General features: G+C 43.2%; 1 non-coding gene across 1 annotated transcript; it reads right to left on the bottom strand.

Moving 5' to 3' along the window:
- Window positions 1-2,631: 2,631 nt before the first annotated feature.
- LOC125918154 (U6 spliceosomal RNA) lies at window positions 2,632-2,732 on the bottom strand. Its single transcript, XR_007456384.1, has one exon. It is a non-coding gene; the product is annotated as a U6 spliceosomal RNA (small nuclear RNA).
- Window positions 2,733-16,530: the final 13,798 nt, after the last annotated feature.

The raw sequence follows: 16,530 nt of genomic DNA on the forward strand, positions 1-16,530 counted from the left end.
AGTAATGACGAGCTCACAAACCAATATACAGCACCCAAGGAAATACTCTAGCATGAGTAAGAATAACACACAGAAAGACTAGCAACCCCAAGAAATGGATGTAATTGAACAATCTGAAAAGGACTGCAAAGTAAGCATATTTGAGTATTACATACATAAAAGAAAGAATTTTATATCACCAGAAAGGAAAGCAAATACAAGATTGTGACATAAAGTACTACAGTTGCTTTGGAAAACAACCTAGCAATTTCTCAGAGGGTTAAACATAGAATAACCACATGACCTTGCAATTCCTCTCTTAGTTATACACTCGAGAGATAGGAAACCACATGTCCATACAAAAACCCGTACACAAATGTTCATGGCACCATTTTCCTAATGACAAAAATGTGGAAAGAATCCAGATGTCCATCAACGGATGAAGTGATATATTAAATGTGGTATATCCAAACAATGGAATATTACTTGGTAATGAAAAGAAATGACTTACTGATACATGTGGCTATTACATCAATGGGTCTTGAAAGTAGGCTAAGAAGTTAATGACATAGCTATATGTTGTCTGATTCCATTTATATAAAAAGTTCAGCATAGGCAAATATAGAGACAAAAAGTAGATTAGTGGTTGTCTCAGGCTCACAGGGCTGGGAGGATTTGAGGAATAATGGGTAAAGGGGTAAGTTTCCTCTGGGAATAATGAGAATGCTCTAAAATTAATTATGCTGATGGATACACAATTCTGTAAGTAGTTTAAAAGCCGTTAAACTGGGGGCGCCTGGGTGGCTCAGTCAGTTAGGCGTCCGACTTCAGCCCGGGTCATGATCTCATGGTCCGTGAGTTTGAGCCCCACATCGGGCTCTGTGCTGACAGCTCAGAGCCTGGAGCCTGTTTCAGATTCTGTGTCTCCCTCTCTCTCTGCCCCTCCCCTGCTCATGCTCTGTCTCTGTCTGTCTCAAAAATAAATAAACATTAAAAAAATTTAAAAAAAATTAAAAAAAAATAAATTAAAAAAAAATAAAAGCCGTTAAACTGGACACTTTATTTTATATTCTTTTATTTTTAAAATTTAAATGTCTATTTATATGATAGAGAAAGAGGTAGAGCATGAGCAGGAGAGGGTCAGAGAGAGGGAGAGACACAGAATCCAAAGCAGGCTTCAGGCTCTGAGCTGTCAGCACAGAGCACGACATGGGGCTCAAACTCATGGACCATGAGATCACGACCTGAGCCAAACTCAGACGCTCAGCTGACTGAGCCACCCAGGTGCCCCTGAATTGGACACTTTAAATGGGTGAATTCTATAATATGTGACTTATATCTCAATAAAGCTGCTTAAAAAATTATACTATCTCAATAAAACCTTAGAAAAATAAGATACTCCAAGAAAGGAATAGGAAGATTTGAAAATTAACCAAATAAAACTTTAAGAGGTGAAAAATATAATCATAAAATTGAAAACTCAGTAAGCAAGTTAAAGAGAAAAGTAGGCATGAATGAAGGGAGAATTGGTGAACTAGAAGATAGATAAGGATATTAATAGGAAACAACAAAAAAAGACAAAGAAAGAGATATATGAGAGATTAAGATCCTACATTTATCTAATAAAAGTTCCAGAGAAAATAGAGATAATGGAGGAGAGACAATATTTGAAGTGATAATGACTGAGAATTTTCCAAAATTGATGAAGGACTCAGATCATCAGATTGGATAAGTGCACTAAGTCCTATGTAGGATAAATAAAAACAAATTTCTGCCTGAGATTTTTAAAAAAATGTTTATTTATTTTGAGAGAGAGAGAGAGAGAGAGAGAGCACAAACAGGGGAGAGGCAGAGAGAGAGGAAAAGAGAGAATCCCAAGCAAGCTCTGTGCTGTGAGTGTGGAGCCTGATGTGGGGCTCAATCCACAAAACTTCAGATCATGACCTGAGCTGAAACAGAGTCAGATGCTTAACAAATTGAGACACCTGGGTGCCCCAGGGAGGGATGTTTAAACTTATTCCATCTTCTTTGGAATAATTATCATAAAGCTGGACAGACAATGTTACTAGTTAATCAATGAAAAGTAAGTGAAAGAATGTTGATTATCCTAATAAGCATAAACAATGTATTTGTTGCTCTATCACATATAAACTATGGAATTAAAAAAAAATGATTACAGGGGTGCCTGGATGGCTCAGTCAGTTAAGCGTCTGACCCTTAATTTTGTCTCAGGTCATGATCTCAGGTCATGATCTCACAGTTGTAAGATCCAGCCCCTTGTTGGGCTCAGCACAGACAATGAGCCTGCTTATGATTCTCTCTCTCTCTCTCTCTCTCTCTCTGTCTGTCTCTCTCTCTCTCTCTGCCCTTCCCCTGCTCAATCACACGCATGCTCACTTTCTCTCTTTCAAAATAAATAAATAAACTTGAAAAAAAAAAAAAGATTACAGGGGCGCCTGAGTGACTCAGTCAGCTAAGCATCCAACTCTTCGTCTTAGCTCAGGTCATGATCTCAAGGTTTGTGGGATCGAGCTCTGAGTCAGGCTCTGCACTGACAGCGTGGAGCCTGCTTAAGATTCTCTCTGCCCCCCCCCCCCGCCGCCTTTTCCCTGCTTGTGTTCTCTTTCTTTCTCGAAATAAATAAGTGGACTTAAAAAAAAATGCTTCATGGATTTTTCTCTCATCCTTGTGCAGGGGCCATGCTAATCTCCATATCGTTCCAATTTTGGTATATGTGCTGTTAATGCTAGTGCTTGGTTCAGGAATTTCAAAATGGGTTTAGAATAAGCTCTTTCATTCTAAACCTAATATTTTTTTTTTACCTCCAATACAGTTTGAGTTAGTTTCCTGTCACTTGAAACCAAAGAGTTCTAAATAATATACTTACCTCCCATAAAGATAGAGCAGCATAAAATAAAACAGAGATAAGATAGGTTCATTAAAATAAAGATTAAGTGAATATGAATCATGTAATAAAGAGGGAGGTATAATGGTCTCACCAGAAATTTTAGGCTAAGGATAACTGCTGTAGTTGAGAACAAAACTTACCTTGACTTTCTTAGCAACCAAGGGAAAAAGGAACCTCAATAAATTACTTTGTTCTCACTGTCAAATAAAAAAGCCTATTTCTTCATCAAGATAATGGAATATTATTCAACCATTAGAAAGAAGGAAATCTCAGAGTGCATGGGTGGCTCAATCGGTTAAGCATCTGACTCTCGATTTTGGCTCAGGTCATGATGTTGCAGTTTGTGGGATTGAGACCTGCATTGATTGGGCTCTGCACTGACAGTGTGGAGTCTGCTTGGGATTCTGTGTCTCCCTCTCTCTCTCCCCCTCCCTAGTTCTCTCTCTCTCTCTCTCTCTCAAAATAAATAAATAAACATTAAAGAGAGAGAGAGAGAGAGAGAGAGAAAGAGGGGGTGCCTGGGTGGCTCAGTTGGTTAAGCATTCGACTTCAGCTCAGGTCATGATCTCAAGGTTTGTGAATTCCAGCCCCGCATCAGTGTCTCTGCTGTCAGCACACTTCAGTTCAGATCCTTAGTCTCCCTCTCTCTCTCTGCCCCTGCCCCGCTTACATGTGTGCTCTCCATCTCTCTCTCAAAAATAAATAAACATTTAAAAACAATTTTTTTAGAGAAAGAAAGCTTGCCATTTACAACAACATGGATGGAACTTGAGGGCATTATGCTAAGTGAAATAAGTCAGACAGAGAAAGGCCAATATTGTGCGTTATCACTTATACGTGGAATCTAAAAAAAGCCAAATTCATGGAAACGGAGTATGATTTATAGATCATCAAATATTGGGAGCCAAGGACCCTCTATCTGATGACCAGGATTAACTGAATTTGTCAAGGGAGAGGAAGTGAGTCTGTGGTGCTGATCTTATGGGGTAATCGGGGTTCCCTTTCCACAATTCTATCAACAGCAGGGGGCTCAGCACAGAGGTAGGTACAATATTAGCTGTCCTGGTTGAGTGAACAAGTTACTGAAGCAACCTGAAGAACTTGCGCATAAATTCACAGGAAACTTCTAGAAAGAACTGGAAAGAGTACAAAGGGAGTGAGCAATCCTACAATAATGGTGGCTGCCAGAGTCAGAGAAAGGGTGTTTATTAATGTTAATGTGATCAAAATGTAACCCCCTTGCTAGTAAGATCTGAGACACAGGATTACATGTAATGTACCAAGGGGTATGCTTCCAAGAACTAAAAGAAATATTGTGGTAACTACATAAAAGACTAGAAATGATGATTTCAAATATAACATCCTACCCTTCACAAACAGAATGGGCACCATTGGCTCTGCAGAAAGGTTACTCCATTTTCAACTCCTTGCTTCCTGGCCAATTTCAGAATTTTTCCTTGATCAAATTGGTTTGTATCTCAGGCACGTTGCTGAGCTAAAACTATTTGTTTGTGTTTTTTGCTTCCTTTCTCTGTGAAAGCCACATTCTCTCTATCTCCAGTCTATATCTCTCTATCTCCACTTCTATCTTTATCTCTACCTACATGTATTTCTCTCCAGGGGAAATTTTGAATTTGTTTGAGGAAGACAGTATATAGCACAGCTGTGCTCTTGACCTCTTATGAAGAGAAGGTGACCATAGGAGTAAATCAGTTATGAGAGTGGGCAAGAGGGCTAACAATGACTATGAATGAGGAAGAGTCAGACCAACCCGTTCCTCTCTGGTGGTGTGGTTCAGGTAAGCCAGGGTGATGGACAGATTCATAGCTTTTTAAATAACTTTGCCTCGAATTTGCTTCCAACTGGAGAAAAATTACTAGTGGTCATCCTTGGCCTTGTCTCGTTTCATGTTTCTGTTAGTGACTTGGATGGCAACATGGAAAGCATGGTTGTCGTAATTATTAACGTCACAAAGCCGGTAAAGGGTTTTTGGTGAAAGACTCAATGTCTAGAAAGGCTGGAATGTGAGTATAAAACTTACAAATAAAATGTAATAAAATTAGTCAAGCAATTAACATTAATCAAAGTCAAGTAAGATGAAATCAATTGCATTCCTAATGTATGCCAACTTGACAAGTTTCATGGAAGGAAAAAATGATTCAATGGGATGAGGAGGCAGCTACGGAAATCAGCACAATATTAACCTGTAATGACACAGCGTTTTGTCCAAATGGAAGCAGGAAACCACTCTGTGGTTGTGTTCTGACGATGGGGGAAATGTAAGCAGAATCTGGATACTCATCTTTTGGAGAGGTTGAACAAGTAGGCCAACAGTGGTGGCAGGAGAAAGGGAAGGAGAGAGATCTGGAAGCCATGTGATGAGATAAGAATTCAGCATGTCTGAGATGATTATCCAGGAAAAGGGAAACTTTAGGGAGCATGTGACAGGGATGGTCAATTCATTGGAAGGGAAGTCATGTGGAAGGCAACTGTTGTTATTCTGTCTGCCTCCAGAGGGCAGAAACAGGACCGTTGGGGGAAAGTGGCAAGGAGACAGGTGTCAGAAGACTTGGTATAGATTTGGCGTTGCTGATAAAAGGCATTCTCCGCAAGAAATGTTTCCCTCTTCCTGGTGGCATTCGGGCTGAGCTGGGTGCTTAGCTGTCACAGACATGGAAACAGATTCTGATCGGGGAGGAAGAGCACCTCAAAAACCTTTAGCTCCCTGTCAACCCTGTGGTTTTATGAGCCCTGGCACTCATTCAACTTCTACCTGAATAGTTTCTGATGACTATGGAATGGATATACTTGTTTGAAGTGACTTTACAAAATATATATATAAAATATAAAATATATATTTATATAAAATATTATATATATATATATGGTGAAGCTATAACATTGTTCTAGAAAAGTGGGTTTGACTGAGGCTGAAGTATTGCTCTTAATTTTTTTTTTTAACGTTTATTTATTTTTGAGACAGAGAGAGACAGAGCATGAATGGGGGAGGGGCAGAGAGAGAGACACACACAGAATCGGAAGCAGGCTCCAGGCTCTGAGCCTTCAGGCCAGAGCCCGACGCGGGGCTCGAACTCACGGACCGCAAGATCCTGACCTGAGCTGAAGTCGGACGCTTAACCGACTGAGCCACCCAGGCACCCCTAAAGTATTGCTCTTAGATTGTGTTATTGACTGAGCTGGCTGTCGTTTACTCTAGTTAGTACTCCAGTAAATTCAGAGTAATCCAAACAGGATTAATTGGCTTTTTCTCAATTTTCATATTGAAACTGGTATCAGATCTGGCTCAGGACATCAGAACAAGAAGTAAAGGCAAAGAGTTAATGCCCTCTATCTAAGGTCAAGATTGGGTTTCAAGATTAGAGGGCAAGACTGCGCCTGCCTGGGAGAATCTAGCAAAGGAAGGGTATTGAGACAGGAACCTAACTAGGTCTTCTAGATACTGTGTATTCCTGGCTGTAGTGATCTCTGAGAAAGAAGTTTAAATTTCAACAGTCTAGACTTAGAGAAGGTGTTCAGAGGTTTCATGGTTTAAGATTTTTTTTCAATGCTAGTTTTAAAACTCATGCTTTCTTACATGTTAAAGTTGCATTTCTTTTGTTGTAACGTATTTGAAATCAGGAAGTATCACTTTGTTTTTTTTTGTTTGTTTGTTTTGTTTTGTTTTGTTTTTTTTTTAGTGCCACGCAGCCTATATTGCATGGACAATATAAAGGCTTGGGGTGCCTGGGTGGCTCAGTCAGTTAAGTGTCAGACACTTGATCTAAGGGCTTGAGTTCAAGTCCCACAATGGACTCTGTGCTGAGTGTGAAGCCCACACACACACACACACACACACACACACACACAGAAAGGCTTACAAGTCTGTATATTTTCATACAGACCTTATCTTCCAGGCATCTTCATTTGGATGTTAATTTTTGTAATTGAGCAAATTCTAAAATGCTTTTGGAGCAAAGTTATGATTACAGTTCCATAATTTAGGACCTAGAGAGGCAGGTGACTTGGGTTGTCAACACCATATGGGAAGACTCGTTGCCTTGTAATCAGGCCCTCCTTCCCATCTGCAGACCATCTCTCTGGCCTAAGTCTGTATCATCTCCCACCCAGGGTAGGTTCAGGGCATGCCTTTCTGGCAAGGGCCTTCTGCATCCTGCTGCCAGAATAGTCAGCTTTGAAACCTACTTCAATCACTCCATGACTCTATAACCTCACTGTATTCAATTTGAACCCTTCAACGTACAGTTGAGAGCCCTTCTGACATTTTAAAAAATGTTTATTTATTTGTTTTGAGAGAGAGAGGGAGAGAGAGAGAATCCCAAGCAGGTTCCTCACCATCAGCATGACCTGAGCTGAAATCAAGGGTCAGATGCTCAACTGACTGAACCACCCAGGTGCCCCTGAGAGCCCTTTTGAAGGTCCATCTTTTTCCTTGAAGTTTCCAATTCCTGTTCTATTCATTCATTCATTCATTCATTCAAAGAGAAACCAATATTTATTTATTGAGTATTGGCTGCTCGAGGCTTTTAATTCTTACAACTTTAACAGAAGGCAAATCACCATTTAACAAATAAATATTTATTTAAATGTTTAACAGAGGACTCAGAGAACTTTAAGAACTTGCCCATCATCATTGGCTTTTGTGTGATTATAATTTCCATGCCCTTTGCCTACCCCATACTTCCTCTCATTCTGCAAACATTTCTTGTGGTTTCTTTCTGTGCCGAAACTGGTATGAGGTGCTGGGATAAGAAGATGAATGAAGCACTGAGATCATGTATATGAACATACAGTTACAAGTGTATTCTATATATCGATTCTTCTTAATTAGAACGAAGTTAGTCTAGTGGAAGAAACAGGCAGAAATAATTGAAATCAGGAGAGAAACAGGAGTGTGCGAGGAGAAATAGGATCAAGCACTTGCTGAACTTAGGACCAAAAAAGGATACACACACACAAACCAAAACCAAAAACCAGAATACTGAGAAATAGCTCCTTTCTTTTTGGAATTTACGATTCAATTTTGGGGATGTGTGAGATAATAGCGAATCTAGGCAAATGTGGCCTCCGTCCTTATTGGCTTCTTTCAGCCAAATGTCTCCAAAGGGGCTCTTGAAGCCATCTTTCTAAAAACATGGTTCTAATCCTAGGTGATAGTCCTGCCTGGGAAGGAAAAAAAAGAAAAAGAAAGAAAGAAAGAAAGAAAAGAAAGACAGAAAGAAAGAAAGACGGAAAGAAAGAAAGAAAGAAAGAAAGAAAGAAAGAAAGAAAGAAAAGAAAAAACGCAGTGCCCTCCACCGCCCCTCCAGCTCTGGTCTCAGCTTCTCCAGCTTCCCCCAGAGCCAGGTCTTGCAGTGCCGCTGAACTCTCATGACTTGGAAGCACACCTCTGTCCTTGTGCACGTGCTGTCACTTGTTTGGAGCATACCTCTTCCTCATCACTGTCCTAAGATCATGCAGACGTCTGTCTTTGAGCTCCTGCTAAAATCACTGCCCGCCTCCCCACAGTCTGATAGCTCTTGTCCCCATAAACTCTGTAATTCTTTTTAGCTCTTCTCACATCGCTCTGAATCTAGTGCTTATGTCCTCCACTTGATTGGGTCTTGTTCATTTAAAGAAACTTTTTTTTAAGTTTATGTATTTATTTTTGAGAGAGAGAGTAGGGGAGGGGCAGAGAAAGAGGGAGAGAGAGATTTTCAGGCAGGCTCCGTGCTGTCCGCAGAGAGCCCGATGTGGGGTTTGAACCCACAAACACTGAGCCAAAACCAAGAGTCAGATGCTTAACTGACTGAGCCACCCAAGCACCCCAGGTCTTAATCATTTTTGTATCCCCGGCATCAACCTAGCATTGTGCCTTGAATAAAGACCCCTGATACATGTTTGTTGAATAAATTAATCGTAAAGTATGTGGAAGAATTGAAATGAGTAGATAAATTGGCAAACTTCAGAGGGCAGAAGGTTAAATTCACATGTGGAAGGAAAGACTTGGCAAAAGGAAGTAAAAGCAGGCAAGAGAAATTGAGAAGACTGGGGTTAGTTGCTTGCCCTGAAATTTCAGTTCTTTGCCAGGTTCAAGAAAACTCATTAACATGAAATCTGGACACATCTTTCTTTTCTTCTCCTTCTGCTCCCCTCTCCTCCTCCTTCTTCATAGGCAATTGTGATAATATCCCATCTCTACATGTCTGAGCTAAGCTCTGAGTGCTATAACAGCTTTTTAAAACATTTTTCATTGCAGTATTCTTTTATGTTTTTCTGGCTTTAATACAGTACTATGTACAATAACTTTATCTGATAGTTGATGCTGAATGCCATTATTTAGAATACCTGGGAAGCTGAGGAGAGAGGGCAGGGAAAACTGCCTCTTCCCTCCTGGATAATTTGAGGGGTGGGATGGGATGCAATCTGTTAATCACTTTGAGCCTCTACAAGAGGAATACGTTACATTTACTTAATATAAACTCAACAGTTATCTAAAGGGTCCCATTATGCACTCAGCTATGTTTGACAGGACAGAAATACAGATATGAATACGGATCAGTGCCCTTGTGAGCGCATATGAGTACTGAAAGGGGGAAACAGACATTTTAACTTTGGTATAATAAAATCTGTTCATGCTATGTTGGTTGTGTGAACAAGTGCTGTGGGAAATAGACAAGGGAGTGACAAAATAGCTCACAAGGTTGTGGGGATTTAAAAAAAGTTAATAGATGTGTAAATGAAAAAGCGTCATAGAGTCTTTGCTTATTACTCAGCAAACACTGCATTTATATTGCTGTTTGGTGATCTGTTGCAGAACGCCAGCCCTCGAGTTTTAGGAGCTGCCAGTTCCCCAAAGCCTCCGACTTCTTTAGTTTGGCTGAATCAAAGAGTGTCTCGTCAGTTGCGCAGGCCTGGGGCGCACGGGAGGCTCCCACAGTCCTGCGGAGCTGAGATTGTGGTGGCGGTTTTACTCTGCAGTTTACGGCAGTGGGCGTGCCCCAAATCCCCATGTGGTCCCGACATCATTGACATGGCGGAATCCCCCATCAAACCCTCCTGGTAGTTATTTGAGCGGCGGCGGCGGCCGGAGGAGGAGGAGAGCGGCGGCGGCGGCGGCGGCGGCGGGAGCGGCGGCGGCGGCGGGAGCGGCGGCGGCGGCGGGAGCGGCGAAGGGGCAGCGGGGATCCTCGAGACTACCGGCTGGGAAGGCGTGGGCGACCCGGTGTGTGGCGCGCCCGGAGCCCCGCTTTTCAGCCCGAGGGAAGGTAAGGCGTGCACGATCGGCAGACTGGAGGCACCGGGACCCCGCACCTCGGCAGCCGGGTCCCGCGCGCTGGAAAGCCCCGGCCGGACGCGGAGTCCGCGGGAGTGCGATCCTGTCCCGGAGCGCTCCGGGCGCGCCGGGCTTCCCGGGGAAAACTTGGCGCCAGAGTGCTAGGGCGCCCCGCGCTCGCCTGGGCACCCCGGGAACACGGGGCCCGGGAGGGGGCTGGTCTCCACTTTGGGGCCGCATCTTGCTGGGCTCTGGCCCCCCCTCCCGTCGCCCCAGCTTGCCTGGGTTTGGAGGAGGGAAAGAAGCGGGTAGATTCTTCTTGATGAAAAAAAATCTGGGCAGTGGCTCCCGGGCTCTCCCTCCCCCCCTCGCCCTCCCCATCCTTCCCAGCAGATTCTGTCCGAGGAATCTGCTCCCCCTCCCGGAATCTCCGCGGCAGGAACGCTGCCCGGGAGGGGGAGGGCGGGCGGAGAGGCCGAGGAATCTTCGACGTGTCACTTTCTGAGGCTGTAGATTTCCATATGGTGGAGGGAGGAGGGCGGGCGTGCGAAGTGGGGCTGGAAGTTGGGGCCGCCTCTCCGCGCCGGGCGGGGGCGGGCCGGGACCTCAGACCCTGGGATGCTCGCGGGGAGGGTCCGGGCCCGCAGCCCCGGGAGCCGAGCCGGCCCCCTGCCCCCGGCCGGGCCTCTCCAGGACACTCCCCGCCTCGCCGCTGGCCACCTCCGTGCGCGCCACGTCCTCCCTCCCCGTCCTGCCCCCCGGGCTCCCCCCGGGCTGGGGGCGGTAACCGGCGGCCACGGCCGGACTCGGCGAGCCTAGCGGCTGGAAGATCGGGCGGGGGAACGGGGCGCGGCGGGAAGGAGCGGGCGACCCGGTGTGCGGGCCAGCGTAGCTCCGGTCAGTCGGTCACCCCGAGGGGCGCCCCGGCCGGGGGTGGGGCGGGCGGCGGAATCCGCGCCCGGAGGCGGCCGAATCCGCGCCCGGAGGCGGCCGGGAGGGGCCGCGCGGACCGTCTGGTGCCCGCGGCGGGGCGGGGGCCGGCCAGCGTGGGAAGGGCCTGTCACCCTGGGAGGAAAGTGGGGCCTCGGGCTGTGCCAGCGAACTTTCCCAGAGGTCCGGGTCCGGGCGCCCCGTGGGAGCCCGAGCACGGGGCCCAGTGTCCCGGGAGACTGGGCTGGGCCGCCTGGAGGCGCCGTTGGCGGAGAGGCTCCCAGGAGTGCGCGATTGGAGTTGGAGCTTTTCGAATCTCAACTCCCACCCTGCCATCCTAGACGAAGGGAAGCAGTGGCATATTATCCAGACAGTGCCGTTTTGCGACTTCCTTAAAAGTTACAACTTTTTATTTTCTCTTCTGCCTAGCGTTTCCTTGGAACAAAATTTGGAATTGGGCCGCTATGAGCCGACGCTGGGGCCCCCAATCCGCACGTTTATCTCTCCATCCCCGTAGGTTTCTAGTCTCCCTCCCCCTCTTACACTCAGGCTTAATCATATTTTGGAACGGGCGAGGTCTTTTGTTGGGTGGGCACTCTTTGATTGCTTGTCCGTTTATTTTTTTAATGTGCAGCTAATTTGATTTGAATTTCCGCCAGTTTCCAGGCCCTGCTAGGGAAAAACTAAGGGAGAGGAATAAGCCACTTTTTTTCTTTTTTTCTTTTTTTTTTTTTTTAAAGCGTGGAGAGAGGTGGGGCATTGGGAAAGGGGGGGCACTGTGGTTGTGGGCAAAGAGTCAGAGGGAGCAGACAGACCCGGAAGAAAAGGAATCTGCTCTGGAATAACACTTTTTTTTTTTTTTTTTTTTTTTTTGAGGCTACAGGCCTTGGGCAAAAATGCACCGCTCTGTTCTGATTTCTACTGCCTGAGTTGCTTTTCCACTCTCAGGCTAAAACTGTGACTCTGGGGACCTGGACAGGACAGGGAAAGAGGTCCAGAACCCAAGGCAGCCAGTGGCCCTGGTTTTGTGTTTTTTGGGGGGGGGGGTCTTGGTTCCCCCTCATTGGAGGCAGGCTTTGTGGACCCAGCGTTCATTCAGTTCCCTGGTTCCCAGGGAACAGCTGTTAATGAGAGTAAAGTCTTTGGGCATGTTTCTGGCCCTGCAAAGGGGACCTCACCCATGAAGGTGTAATTCTCACTTTGTTTAGAGGGTCACCCACAAATGACTAAGAATGAGGCATAGCTGGTTTAAAAAAAATCATTAAAAAGTTGTGTTTAAACTCGTATGTGCTTTTAAAGTGTTTTGGTTTAAATACTAAGAAAGAAACATGTATCTGTAAAGATCATGTTTGTTTAAAAGAGATGTTAAAAGTGCAAGATATCATCATGGAATAGGGGTTGTAGTTTCTAATTACAGTATATACAGTTCCAGAAAGATATTCCCGTAACCTTTTAGGACAGACTTTGGGGGTTTTGGGAAGAATGCTTGGGATTGGTTAGGAAGCTCTAGGAGTCTAGGTAGTAATTTATTCAGTAAGTGATGGCTCTCCTTAACACTTAATTTACTGTGGAAGGATTTGATAGTGTCCTTAGAAGTTAACCAAAAGAACTTCTCAAACATTACAGTTTAGGAAGACAAGGCCCAGGACGGTTGCCATCCTTGGCGGAAGTCTAGTGTAGAATCATATTAATAACTACTCTTTCTTGAATATCTAATGTGTACTAAGGCCTGTGTACTGTGGTTTTAAATACATTATCTCATTAAAGTTCTAATAACAATCTTTACATTTAGGCGATGTTATGAGCATTGTATACACAAGGGTGTTGAAGTTCTCAGAAATGAAACTGACTTGTGTAAGATCACATTGCTACCAACAGCAGGGTTTTCTTTAATGATGGAAATAGCTCTATGGCTGTGTTGTCCAGCATGGCAGCCACCAGGCACATTAGCTTTTGTGCTTTTGAAATGTGGCTACTGCAATCGAGGAACTGTGTTTTACATTTTACTTACTTCTTAAAAAAATTGTATTTACTTTTAGTTATTTTAAACTGCTACTTGTGGCTAGTGGTTACCATATTGGAGATCACAGTGTAGAACTTTTCTGATTCCCAGATACATTCACATTTAACTCGATCATCCTGCTTTTTAGATCTAGTTCAGTGTTCTTTTTTACCACCAGAAGATGCTTAGAGTCAACCTTCTAGTAGAATTTAAATGCTGAGTTAGCGATAGCTCAGTATTGCTTTTATACCTGGAGTGGATAAAATAAGCACATTAAAAAAAATGCTTACATAGCATAATTAAAACTGATGGACAAAACTTTAAATGACATTTTCTTGTTTGCTTGAAATAATTGTTTATAGGAATTGCTGAAAAGGCAGACCTTTTTGGTTATTTTAGTGTAATACAGGAGTGTAAATAGGCAATATGAAAAGTCACTGATGGGGAGTTAAAAAAAAAAATGACCCGCTTAATAGCCATGTTTGCCAGTTCAGTGGGTGATTCTTTTCATATGACTGCATAAGTGTCAGGTAAATAATACAGTGAAACCATCGTTCGCTTTTCCTTATGTAGGTGGACATGTAATCTGAAGAATTAAAATCATTGCTTTACTGTCAAAGAATAAAATTCAGATATAAAACACTAGATTCATCTATGAATTGGGAAGAATATATTTAAGATGAAAATAAACCTCCAGAAACACTTGGTGGCAAATGGTCAAGTGGTTTTTTGATTAGTGAGTTTCATTTATTTCTGTTGCACTTTAGAATTCTTTTAACAGAAGGAATTTCAACAACTTTCTTGATTTTGTATGAAATCGTGAACATTCCAACTCATGTTAAATAATAAGCCTTCATCTGGATTCTGTACATAAATGTCCAGTAGTCGAATACTTTTGTGTGTGGGAGGCATACTACTTGCAGGGAAAGACAAATGGTAAAGTCATCTCTTTTTGTTAGGATTTTTAAAGAAGTAACTTCCAGGTTCAGTATAAATATATCTGAATCTTTTGTACCTTTCGTAGTTACCGTATTTCCCAGGATTGGTTGCAGTTCATTATCCCGACGCTAGAGCATTACATGATCCTGAAAGACCTATACTTCTAAATCAGCTCTAAGTTGATCTGTATCATGTTAGTGTTCTGTGAATTGCATGGCCTCCAAGCTCTTTCAAACTTGTAAATTCAGTCACAGGTAAGTCATTAGTTAATGACACTGTTGAGAGAGCTGAAACACCCTTTTCATACCCATTTCTGACCCTTGGGAGCCCAGTTATTTTCAAGGAACCAGGATAAAGACCACGTTATAAATAGGATTACAGTGTTCTCGTGAGTATGACCAATATAGGAAACACCGTTTAACTCATGATGCATCGTTCCATTTGTTGAATGTCAAGTCACTAATACAAATGGGAGACTTACTAAAACTTTGAAAGATAAAAGATGTTGAAAGATTGGCAAATAATGGGCAAAGATTAGAAATCTTAAAAGTCTAGTGAGGGCTGCTTCAGAGCATCAGTTTGAAATCAGAACATCTACGCTGCCAAAGACTTGCTTTACTTTTTAGCTGTGTGTTTTGATAAACTTCTGAACCTCTCTCAGTTTAGGTGTCCCGATTTTATTATGAAGAGAAAACATCTCATCCGTGTCATTCCCCCCCCCCCCCAAATAGTTGTCCCAAGGGATTGATGAGTCAGTGTATTGAAAAGTATTTGGGGAAATAGTATGCAAACTCCATAGTTTGTTATATATCAAAGTTTAAAACTGAGCTGTTTCTATTCTATTAATTTGCACATTTTTAGGGATGTCCACATTGCATGTGGACAGTTTGAAAAATGATTTATTTTCCCCTTTCTGATGAGTAAATAAAGCTTAAAGCTTTAGATTGCTGTGTTCATTTTCTCCCTACCCTAGTAGAATAGTTGATTTGTGACCTCTCAAAAATTGTACTGTACATAAGTCATCCCAGCTCCATGTTTTGGGGAAGTTTTTCCTTAGATGTAGCCTATAGCTGGCTAGCATTGCTGACGTGGCATGCCAGTTTGCGTGGTTCAGGGTTTTTCTTAAGAGGCAGGGAAAAGAGTGCAATCTTTTAGAGGAACTTCCAATACTGAATGATAGAGGCACAGGGCTTTAGTCATTGTATAGTATCTTAGTAAGCCTATTATTTGAGCTTTCCGTAATTACCGCTGAGAATGGGGGCGGGGGGGGGGGGGGGGGGGGGGGAGGAGAATATTTTCAGTGTAGAGGGATTTTTGCAATTTACCTGCATTTCCATTTTAGAACTTACAATTGCCTTTTCTTCATGTTAATGAGGTTAATCCATTAAATGAGTTTTTTGTGGTAAGGCATGTTCAAGCAAACCTTAATTCTCATCCTTGCAGCTGTGGGGAATGCATTTAAGTGCTTGAGGAGAAGCATCGTTCTATAGTTGACTCTGAATGCCTTTGAAAATAGGAAACTACTCATAAGCGTGTATACACATATATCCTTTTTTGCCTTAGACTATACAGTATGGTATGGTGTTAACGTGTTTCAGCGAGGCAGAAAATACTTGAATCCTTGTGGTGAGACAGAGGCAGGTCTGTGTAGGGGTGAAGAACAGGCTCACGATTGATGGTCCTTGGGCACTTTGCAGGGTAGAGCTAAGGAGAGGCTAGCCCCTGGTCACAAGCTTAGGGGGGGGGGGGGGGGGTGGTGGTGGTGGTGTTTTTGGTTCAGGTTTATGGGCAAGGATCGGTCCTTGTTGACCAGAAATATGAAGGATTTGGGGTGGAGATAGGGAGACAGGAAGTTTTTAAGCCACCAAATGAAAATCGGGTAAGATAGACATGGTGTTTAGCCATCCACAGGTGGGGTATTTCTCATTTTGACAGTAGATCGGTCCTTGAATCTTTTTTGTCTCGGGTTGAGCTATGCAGGTTTAGCATTCCGTTACTCCTGGACTGTAATTTGCAATGCCCTTGGCTGATGAGATGCCCTTGGCAATACTCCCTGTTGGTTCAGGGATTGGCTCCTAATGTTTTGTTTCTTTGATATCATGACAACTGCTTGTCAGTTTTAAACAACTGGAGGGAGAAGATTTTAGTGAGATTGAGCTGAAGTTAGCATTATTTGAGATTCTAGTAAGTAAGCATCAGTGTTTTTAAATATTCCTTCTATTATATGGTTATGCTTGATTTTAAAATTTAATTTTCTTTCATCACTTGTTTGTTGACTCAGAAGGCATGTATTGAGTTCTAGACTAGATTCTTTGTTAATGTAATATTCTACTCTCTTCTGACTTGTTTGGGGCAAATGCAAAGCATTTTTTACTAACTTACAAGAGAAGGGGTATTTTGCTCATATTTTTGGAATGTTGTGTAGAGAACCGTGTCTGCCACCAAACTCCTAGGGCAGGATGGTGGCAACTTCAGTTCTTTAATCCTTTCTGAAATTTG

This window comes from Panthera uncia, unplaced genomic scaffold, assembly GCF_023721935.1.
Source record: "Panthera uncia isolate 11264 unplaced genomic scaffold, Puncia_PCG_1.0 HiC_scaffold_500, whole genome shotgun sequence".
Taxonomy (NCBI): domain Eukaryota; kingdom Metazoa; phylum Chordata; class Mammalia; order Carnivora; family Felidae; genus Panthera; species Panthera uncia.